This window comes from Balaenoptera borealis (assembly GCF_965194805.1).
Source record: "Balaenoptera borealis genome assembly, chromosome: 11".
Classification (NCBI taxonomy): domain Eukaryota; kingdom Metazoa; phylum Chordata; class Mammalia; order Artiodactyla; family Balaenopteridae; genus Balaenoptera; species Balaenoptera borealis.
Window position 1 is genome coordinate 7,426,659 of NC_138868.1, and position 9,898 is coordinate 7,436,556.

Sequence of the window (9,898 nt, forward strand, 5' to 3'; positions counted from 1 at the left end):
CAGGCTCAGCCCAGCTCCGGCTCCACCACGGATCTAAGGGGGTCCCGGGGGAGGTGCCATCTTTGCTCAGCAGAGAAAAGAGTGGACCAGGTTCAGATTGCCAAGGCAGGAGGGAATGGGAGGGGGGGAACAGTGTGGGTGAGAGCACGGTGGTGGGGACATTTGGGGTGGTGTTGGGAAGGGAAGCTCCTGGCCACGTCTGAGCAGAGGCTTGTTCAAGGACGGTGGAATAGTAGGTGGGTTACAAACAAGGGTGTCCATAGTTCAGGGTCTTGAATGCCACACTATTTGCTTCTCAATGCCCAACTGGTAGATGATTTCTGCAGCAAAAATGGGAGGGAGTCCCCACTTTCCTATAAGCTTCTATAGGATCCCTTTAAATAGTGCCATTCTATCCCCCACCCCCTACCCTGACACCTTGCATTTGCAGAAATTCATTTTACAAAATACTGTTAACATGTAGCTTTAGTAGGGTTGCCAGGTAAGACACAGGACACCCCAGGGAATTCGCTGGTGGTCCAGTGGTTAGGACTGGACGCTTTCACTGCCAAGGGCCTGGGTTCAGTCCCTGGTCAGGGAAATAAGATCCCACAAGCTACACGGTGTGACCAAAAAAAAAAAAAAAAAAAAGAAAACACAACACAGGACACCCCAGTGAAATTTTAATTTCAGGTGGAAAACAAACTTTTTAAAGTATAAGTATGGTCTGTGCAATGTTTGGGATATACTTATGCTTAAAAAATATGACTCACTATTTATTCTGAAATTCACATTTCACTGGGTGTCCTATTTTGACTTGCTAAATCTGGCAACCCAAACTTTGAAGGATCTGGTTTACTGGACAGAGCTGGTGGTGGAGGTCCTCGAGGCTGGAGGCCGCCCCAAGAAAACCAGGGGAGGCTGGAAAGGGGAGGCCAGCGGGATGGTGGACATGGCTCACCAGCCATGTTTCCGTCTCCCTCAGTCTCCCGGGGGTGGACAAAGAGCCCACTCCGAGCCCGAGGAGAAGCCGCTGCCGCAGCCTGCTGGGGAGCAGAAGCCAGAAGACCCTCAGGTCTCCAGGGAGCAGGGCCCAGAGGTGACAGGACCTCCCAAGGCAGAGGGCAGGGGTGGCAGGAGGGCTAGAGAAATTCTTCTCCTGCCTGGATGGAGATCTGAACACCCAGCCATTGCACCCCACCGTCTTGCTGTTGGGTGTGGGAGGACCCCGGTTCTTGGGCTGCCAGCCTCATGCCACTTCAGTCACCAGGGCACCCTCTCTGCCAAAGCCACCTTCTTCAGATTCTTCAGAGCAGAAGCTGGGCCTGCAACAGGAAGCCACCGTCACGTTCCTGTTTACGCTCCTGAGCACAACAGAGCCCACCAAAGACCCTGCAGAGTGAGGCCGTGTGAACGTGCGTGAGGCTGCGGAGGGGAGGCGGGCAAAGTGTACTGCTCCCCCGCCATCAGCATTCAGACCTGGGCTGGGACTCAGCCCGGGGCGGGGTTCAGGGGGTGTGGCCCAGACAGGACTGAAGAAGCCTGGGCCTCGGGCTTGGTTCCCCTCTCTGCCCACCCCACTCTCCCCAGCCTCCAGATTCTGGTCCAACCCTCATTATGCACCCACCCAGGGACTTGGAGATCCAGGAGTGCCAGTTCCTGGATAAGGAAGACTGGGGCCCCCAGCGGACCTCCAAGGAAATGAGCTGTTTGCAGAATGTTTGCATGAGGTGAGCCGGGCAGAGGCAGGTGGGGACAGGAGGGTGACAGGGCCTTTCCCGATGGAGGTCAGGGCCTGGAGCTTGACAGCTGTGGGTTGGCACCTTCACTTGGCCCTCTTCCTTCCCTTGCCTTCTCTCTGTTCTACTCTGGGTGACCCCCTTGCTGGCCAATAGGTCCCTTCCCTCCCAAGCATCAGTGTCCTTGTATGTGAGCAGGACCTGCCCCACGGGAGTGGGGGCCACAGGTCTTTCCCATCAATGTGCCTACATGCCTGGTTAGTGGGCAGTCTATGAAGCTGCCTATAAGGGACGGCCATCTCTCTTTTTTGTTTTAATAGGTATTGGCTGTTTTTTTAAAAATTAATTAATTAATTTATTTATGGCTGTGTTGGGTCTTCATTGCTGCATGCGGGCTTTCTCTAGTTGCGGCGAGCGGGGGCTGCTCTTCATTGTGGTGCACAGGCTCTAGGCGCGTGGGCTTCAGTAGTTGCAGCACATGGGCTCAGTAGTTGTGGCTCGTGGGCTCTAGAGCGCAGGCTCAGTAGTTGTGGTGCACGGGCTTAGTTGCTCCACAGCATGTGGGATCTTCCCGGACCAGGGATCGAACCCATGTCCCCTGCATTGGCAGGCGGGTTCTTAACCACTGGACCACCAGGGAAGTCCCAGGACCACCATCTTTAATTGTCCAAGGACTTGAGGGGTAGTTTGGTCTGTGGAGAAGGGGGGTGGGGGGGTCTGTTCTCTGGATGTCTGGCTCTGGAGCTTAGGTCTGCAGAGTCCCATGGCCGATGCCTGTCAGTGGCAATGCCGGGGTCCGATCTCCACCTGGAGACAGAGGTCTTGGAGTGGGGGGAGTGTGACAGTCCTTTCCCCAGGGCTGCATGTGGCTCCCAGAGCCATGGATCTGAGTGGTCAGCGCTTTTATTCGTACGCAGCTGACCCGGGCGCTCAGGCAGGGCTAGTTCCACACAGAGCCCTGCCACTGCCCCCACTGCAGCCCAGAGGGATGGGCGGCTAGCCCGACACTGCCTTAGAGGATTTGCAGCCTAGCAAACGCGATGAAGCAGCCTGGTTTTCCCTCGCTAAAGAAGAGGAAAAGCACAATTCGTCTTTGTCTGAGTCCCCTGCTGCAAGTCACATGGGGAGAACAATTCCCTCCCTGCCTGCCTGTAGCTTTGCCAGAGTGAGACGGGGCTCCTGGTGAAACCCTGGGCTCCTGGCTGTGCCAGATCACGCAGCTCATGCAAGGGCTGTGTTTTGTGGGTGTGGAGCATTGCGTAGGACAAGAGTCTGGGGCCTGACGGGGGTCTCGCTTCCATCCCTAGGCTTCGGGAGTCTCTGAGCACTATCCAGGCAGACAACCTGGCGCTGGGGGAGAAGCTGCAAGACCTGGTGAGACCTCAGCCCGGGACCCCCTTCCTTGGCTGTGCCTCCTCCCTGCCTCCCAGCCCAGCTCCCGTGCGGGCACGTGGCAGGCAGTCCTGCCTGGGGTCAGCTACCCACCTCTGGCCCCCGCAATCCTTCGTTCCAGCCCAACTCCTTGTATGAGAGCCTGAAGGAGGAAGCAAAGGCCATCCTGAAGGGAGAGAAGGCCATCCTGGAGGAAGGGAAGGCCGTCCAGGAGGGAGCCCAGGCCGCCCAAGACGGGGCACTGTTCCAGGTACCCAGGCCTCCACCCACTCGTGGGTGGGGAGAGAGGACACATTTGCCCAGCATTGCTCACCCGGCTCCCCTTGCCTGCAGCAAGCCGGCTCCCAGAAGGCAGAACTGGTCATCCTGCAGCCTGACCCTGCCCGTGACAATGGAAACCAATGGTCAGCCCTAACCAGGCCCAAGGCTTGAGATAGGACATCTCCTTGGGAAACCATTCTGGCCGCTCCTCTCCAAGTCCCAGCAGTAAACGTTTCCGCAGCTGATCCATGGCTCCCCTGCCAGTCTGTGGGCCCTGGGAATCAGGTGGAGCAGGAGGCCACGGGCTCCCAGCTTGGGCCCTAGGCGGTCCTCTGACATCCACCACCTCCCTCAGCCCTGAGCTGCCCCCCGCCCCCAGGAGGCTCCAGGTCTGGCTCTTATCAGCCTCAAGATCAATGCCCCTGTGATAAGCCCTGGGGTGGGACTGGAAGGGGGCCACACCCTCTCCTGGGAGGACAGAAGCCCCAGGTCTAATTCCAAAGGGCAGAAGACTAGGGAGGGGTGGGAAGAGCCACTTTCCACACTGTGGCCTTGGATAAGTCTCTTCCTCCTTGTCAGTCAAGTCATGGGGGAGGGGGTAGTGAGAACTTCCCAAGGGCCCAACACGCAACATGCTTCAGGCCTGGAGGTGCTTCTGGAATTTGAATTCCCGCTCCCACCTGCAGCCAGGGCCTCCTGGGGCCTCCCTTGAGACCTGCTTCCCTTCACCAATGGGGCTCTCCCTGTCCTGGGTCATAGATCCCACCCCCACCCCATCCATAGGCCTGAGTATCCAGCTGTGGTCACTGTGCCCTGGCCACCGACAGGCCCTCAAGGCTTGTGCCCATCAGCCTTTCTGCCCTCAGACTCTGTCCAGCCCCAGGGAGCCTTTCTAAGCATCCCCTGATTACTGATGTAATGAGAGAGAGAGAGAGAGACAGAGAGACAGAGAGACAGAGAGACAGAGAGACAGAGACACACAGAGAATGTATAGGTAGACTATTCAAAAACTTAGAAATAATTCCCATACAACTAGACAAGGAATGTGCTTTAGATTTTTTTTTTAACTCCCTAATGAGGGAGATGACAGAGCCAGCAAGATGACAAATCCACTTTAAAGGAGGATACAAGAAAGTGGCACACACATATTTTTATATATATATATATATATATTCAAGGGGGAAAAAGGGAAGGAAACCTGAAATAAGATTGCTAAATCAGATACAAAATCAGTCAATATGCTATAGGGCAATTTTTTGCAAAGCCCCATTAACCCTCAGGGTGGTATTATTTACTGGGCAGAATCCTCTAATATGACATGGAAAGAACTGTGACCATCTTTCTGCCTTATACCCGCTACAGGGGGGACACTAGCCAAGAGGATGGAAATCCAGGTTTGTGGTCCCTTGTCAGACCTGGTTTGACTTACACCAGACCCGTGGGACCTTGCCCAGGCCAAAAACTGATGACACACTTGATTAGTGAAGGTTTGAGTTGGTCACAGCTTTAGGCTGAGCTGAGCTCTCCTCCTCTCCCAAGACCCTACCCTCCTCCCCTGGATGGCTCCAGGGCTCCCAGGCCTCTCCCTGATTGGTTCTTCACCAGTGGCCTAGCCAACCAGTGACCCAGCTGTACAGCCATCTTGCTATTTTCCTGAAGGGAATCATCTGATACTGAGATTGAGGGCGATAGGTGGACCAGCAGCTAAATGATTAAATCAATTTAAGCACTTAAGGGCTTCTATCACCAAGATACAGTCATCAGCATGGTCCCATTTGATAGGTGGCAGGTTTTTAAATTTTTATTTTATTGAAGTATAGTTGTTTTACAATGTTGTATTAATTTCTATACAACAAAGTGATTCAGTTATACATATATATATTCTTTTTCATATTCTTTTCCATATGGTTTATTACAGGAGATATATATATATATGTTTTTTTTTTTTTTTCTCTAGACTGCCTCTTTTATAAATATTGGATTAGGGCAGGTGAGAATCGTAAATATTTAAAAAATAAAGTAGGGACTTCCCTGATGGCGCAGTGGTTAAGAATCTGCCTGCCAATGCAGGGGACATGGGTTCAATCCCTTGTCTGGGAAGATCCCACATGCCGTGGAGCAACTAAGCCCATGTGCCACAACTACTGAGCCTGCGCTCTAGAGCCCGCGAGCCACAACTACTGAGCCCATGTGCCACAGCTACTGAAGCCCATGCACCTAGAGCCCGTGTTCTGCAACAAGAGAAGCCACCGCAATGAGAAGCCCACGCACCACAACGAAGAGTAGCCTCCACTCGCCGCAACTAGAGAAAGCCCGCGCACAGCAACCAATGCAGCCAAAAATAAATAAAATAAAATAAATAAATTTTTTAAAAAAATTAAAAAGTAAAGTAGAAGCCAGAGAAATGTCAAAGCTGCCACCATGTAGCACCAGCGACCAATTCTTGCACTTTTCTTCCCTGTCTCAGTAATCCCCTCTACAGAAGACATACATAATTGGAACAGCTCTGTCTTCCTTGTGAAGTCTCTGCTGGCACCAGGTTATAACCTGGACAGTGGGGAGTGTCTGCCTTAGGCTGGTTTTATCACAGGATATTGAATATAGTTCCTGTGCTATAGAGTAGGACCTTGTTGTTTATCCACTCTATATATAATAATAATTTGCATCTGCTAATCCCATACTCCCAATCCATCCCTTCTCCACCTGCCCCCCCACCCTTGGCAAGATAGGTGGCAGTTTTGATAAGCAAAGGAACTTACATACAAGGCTTGTCTTGGGCTCCAAAAGACGAGTAGATCCCTGCATCCACCTGCCAGAATCCTGAAAATTTATATAGAGGCTTTAACTGGGTTTGGTCAGGTATTCAGTCCAGACGGTCTCAACACCACCTTACTCTCTCAAGGCTGCGTCCTTAAAACAGCTCCTAGTGTGGGAACTGTGGGGGCAGAGCTGACATTCTGAAGACAGGGGAGGGGCGAGGAGCCCCCAGTTGCCCCGGTCCAGCTCACGGGTCAACTGGCGGTCACGTCCTCTCAATGACCTCCTCCAACAGTCTATAACTAATATACTTCATATAAATTCATATGAGTTGAATCTTCATATAAATGGAATTCTACAATATATTATCTTTTGTGTCGGGCTTCATTTGCTCATCTTTACATTTGTGAGATTCATCCATGTTGCTACAGGTGAGAGTATGTAAATGTAGTTTGTTCTTTTATTGCTGTATAAATAATCCACGATTTATTTTTTTTAAAAAAAGAGTTTTTTCTGAAAGCCTCCAGCATCTCAGCCTGGGAAAGCAGGCGCATGTGGCGACATCCACGCTGCTTGGCTGCAGGAAATGGAGACGGTTACAGAGCCCCCTCCCCAGTTATGTCTAAACCACAGAAGTGCTGACAGATGTCCCAAATGCATCCAGGCCACAGCCCAGCAGCCCAGGGCCCCAGCATTGCCCCGAGCTCAGTCCCTACAACCACTCTTGTTGATGCCACGTCCCTGCAATTCTGCAGCCCAGTCAGGAAGCCCTTCTCAAGGGGAAGTCCCAAGGCAAAGCTGTGTGGGCCTCAGGGCATTACTCAGACACACATTTCCCCCAGAACTACTAGTCAAAGCTGGCTACTGTGTCCGTCACAAGCTGTGCCAGATCTTCCAGCCTCTATGCCATCAAGGTGCTGGGGCCAGGTTGGCAAATCAGCCTCTTGTGTCCGCATGGTCCCATCTCTCTTCTGAAGCCAACCTCCAGTGGATCTACCCAAACCTCCGACTGGCTTCGGAGGCCCAGTGGAAGTGGGTTGGGATACCTCTAGAGGCTCCCAGCAGGCTCCCCACTCCTGCCCAGCCTAAAGGTCCAGCTATTCCTGCCCGAGAAGGTGGCCCCTGTCCTGCAGCCTGGCAGCGTCACCCTCCGTCCCGGGGAATCATCCTTCAGAAAGATCCTGCCCTAGAGGTCTGTTAAATCCCACAGCCCCTGTGCTATGCAGGCTCCCACCCATGGCTGGCTCAGCAATCCTGTTGAGGCTTGTTCTGATGGGGTCTGTTTCCCAGGAGTTCTGTGCCCACCTTTTGTATCCCTTGTGGTTGCCCTGGACACTCCTTAAATATCAGACAGCTGTACGAATGCCCAGGGTGGAGGAACTGAGCTCGTTTGGGTCAGTTTTTCATCCATTCTACAAGCACTTGTTGAGTGCCTCCTACGTGCCAGGCACTGCTCTTGGCTCTGGAGATTCAGCGATGAATAAAACAAAGATCCAGGCCCCAGTAGAACTTACATTCTAGGAGGGGAGATAAGGAATAATTAATGTCAGATAGTGATAGATGCAATGGAGAAAAATGAAGCGGGAGACGGAGAGGAAGCCTGAGGGAGGTGAAGGAACACGATTTAGAGAAAGTGGCACTCGTGCAGAAATGACATTTGAGCAGAGATATGGAGGACCTGAGGGAGGGGCCACAGTGGAATTTACAGTCAGGAGATCGCTTGGGAAATGGGTGTAGCTAGAGAAGCGATCCAAGGACTCTTGATCAGCTGTGACCAGCACTGCTGCCGGATCAAGTAAGAAGAGAGGACAGAACTGACCACTGGATCCAGCAACATGGAGCAAAGTGGACGTTTTCAAGAGTAATTTTAGTGGAGTAAAGCCTGAATGGAGCAGCCTCAAGAAAGAACGGGAGGGCTTCCCTGGTGGCACAGTGGTTAAGAATCCGCCTGCCAATGCAGGGGACACGGGTTCGAGCCCTGGTCCGGGAAGATCCCACATGCCACGGAGCAACTAAGCCCGTGCGTCACAACTACTGAGCCTGCGCTCTAGAGCCCGCGAGCCACAACTACTGAAGCCTGTGCATCTAGAGCCCGTGCTCCGCAACAAGAGAAGCCACCGCAGTGAGAAGCCCGTGCACCACAACAAAGAGTAGCCCGCACTCGCCGCAACTAGAGAAAGCCCGCGCGCAGCAATGAAGACCCAACGCAGCCAAAAATAAATAAATTAATAAATTAATTAAAAAAAAAAAAAGAACAGGAGGAGAGGATCTGGAGACCAGCATGGTCCACTCTTCCGAGGAGTTTTATCATAAAAGGGGACAGAAAAATGGGACGGTTCCTAGAGGAGTGAGTGGAATTGAGAGATTTTTTTAAAAGATGGTATTAAACACCATAAACAGGTGCTTTAGGTGGATGGAAGTGATCCACTAAAGGCAGGGAGACTTGTGCAGCGAGGGTGTGGGCTCTGCACAGGGGAGAGGCTGCCTCGGACAGGCGTGTGGATCACACATCACGGTGACGTTCCCTCTGATTTTCTCAGTGAAGTAGGAAGCACGGTCATCAGCGGAGCGTGAGGGTGGAGGAGAATGTGTTGGAGGCTTGAGAAGAGAGGAGGGGATGTGCAACCGCCATCTAGAAGTGCGGGAGGGAGCGTGGACCGGGGAAGGACGGTAGGACTGTCGGGCAGTACTGAGGGCCTGTTCGAGGTCTAGGATCGTAAACTTAAAGCGAGATGAGTGAGGTCATCTGACTCCACAGGCATATTCAGGGTCAAGGGTGCAGGTGCAGAGTAGGTGGAGGGGCAGATGTAACCAGGTCGGGGGTTTTGCAGTGAATGTGACCAAAACAGAGAGGGTCAAGGGGGTGGAGAGGGTTTGCAAGGGACTCAGGCTGGGCGAGGAGGGAGGAAAGCACACGTGGGAGGTGAGGGAGAGTGGAAAGGAGCTAGCACCAAAGGACCGGCTGTCTGGAGGGGTGGAAGAACTCTCCAAGTCCGAGTGATGGAGGGAGCGAGGTGGGAAGGCAAAAAGGAAATCAAATGCGTTAGCTCCCTGAAGGGATTTCCATCAACACTCACAGGCCAAAACGTTCAGGGAGGGGCCGTACGATCTTCCCAGCCAAGAAGGGGACAAAAGATTGATCGAGTTATTGTCTGGTGCCTACAGCAGCATAGACATCAGCTGATTCCAACAGCCTGAGCCAGAGTTCTCCGGTGTCACCCACTCAGATGTCACATGCTCTTGTCCAGATGTCATGTCTGTGGCTTCACATGTTCCTTCCAGGAGAGGGTGGGGCAGGACCATGGAGCTGCTGCCTCATGGTGTCATCACCATGTCTGCTCCTCAGCTTATCAGCTGAGCTCGGTGTCTGGCTGGCTGCCTGGTTGTGGGTGTCCTCCTGTGCCCTCGTAAGGAATGTGTGTGCTCCCCACACCGATGGCCTTCTGATAAGATTATACCCTGGGTGCTGATAATCAGCTCTGCAAGGACTGTGGCTTTCTGGTGCACCTTCCTGAAGTCCCTGATCACACTATACCCTACCCCTAGTCCTGCCACGCTAACATGCTAACCCTCCCAACCAGCACAAGGGGACGTGGGTACGGTGGTGCAGGTGAATGGGGCTGCAAGCAGTAGGAAGGGGGCTGCTCTGAGAGGGTGCTGTGAAATCACACACACACACACACACACGTGCACACACAAAGTCTACCATGCCCAGCTCCCCCAGATTTCCAGGCATCTTTGGGCCAAACAATGGGTTGCAGCCTGGGGAC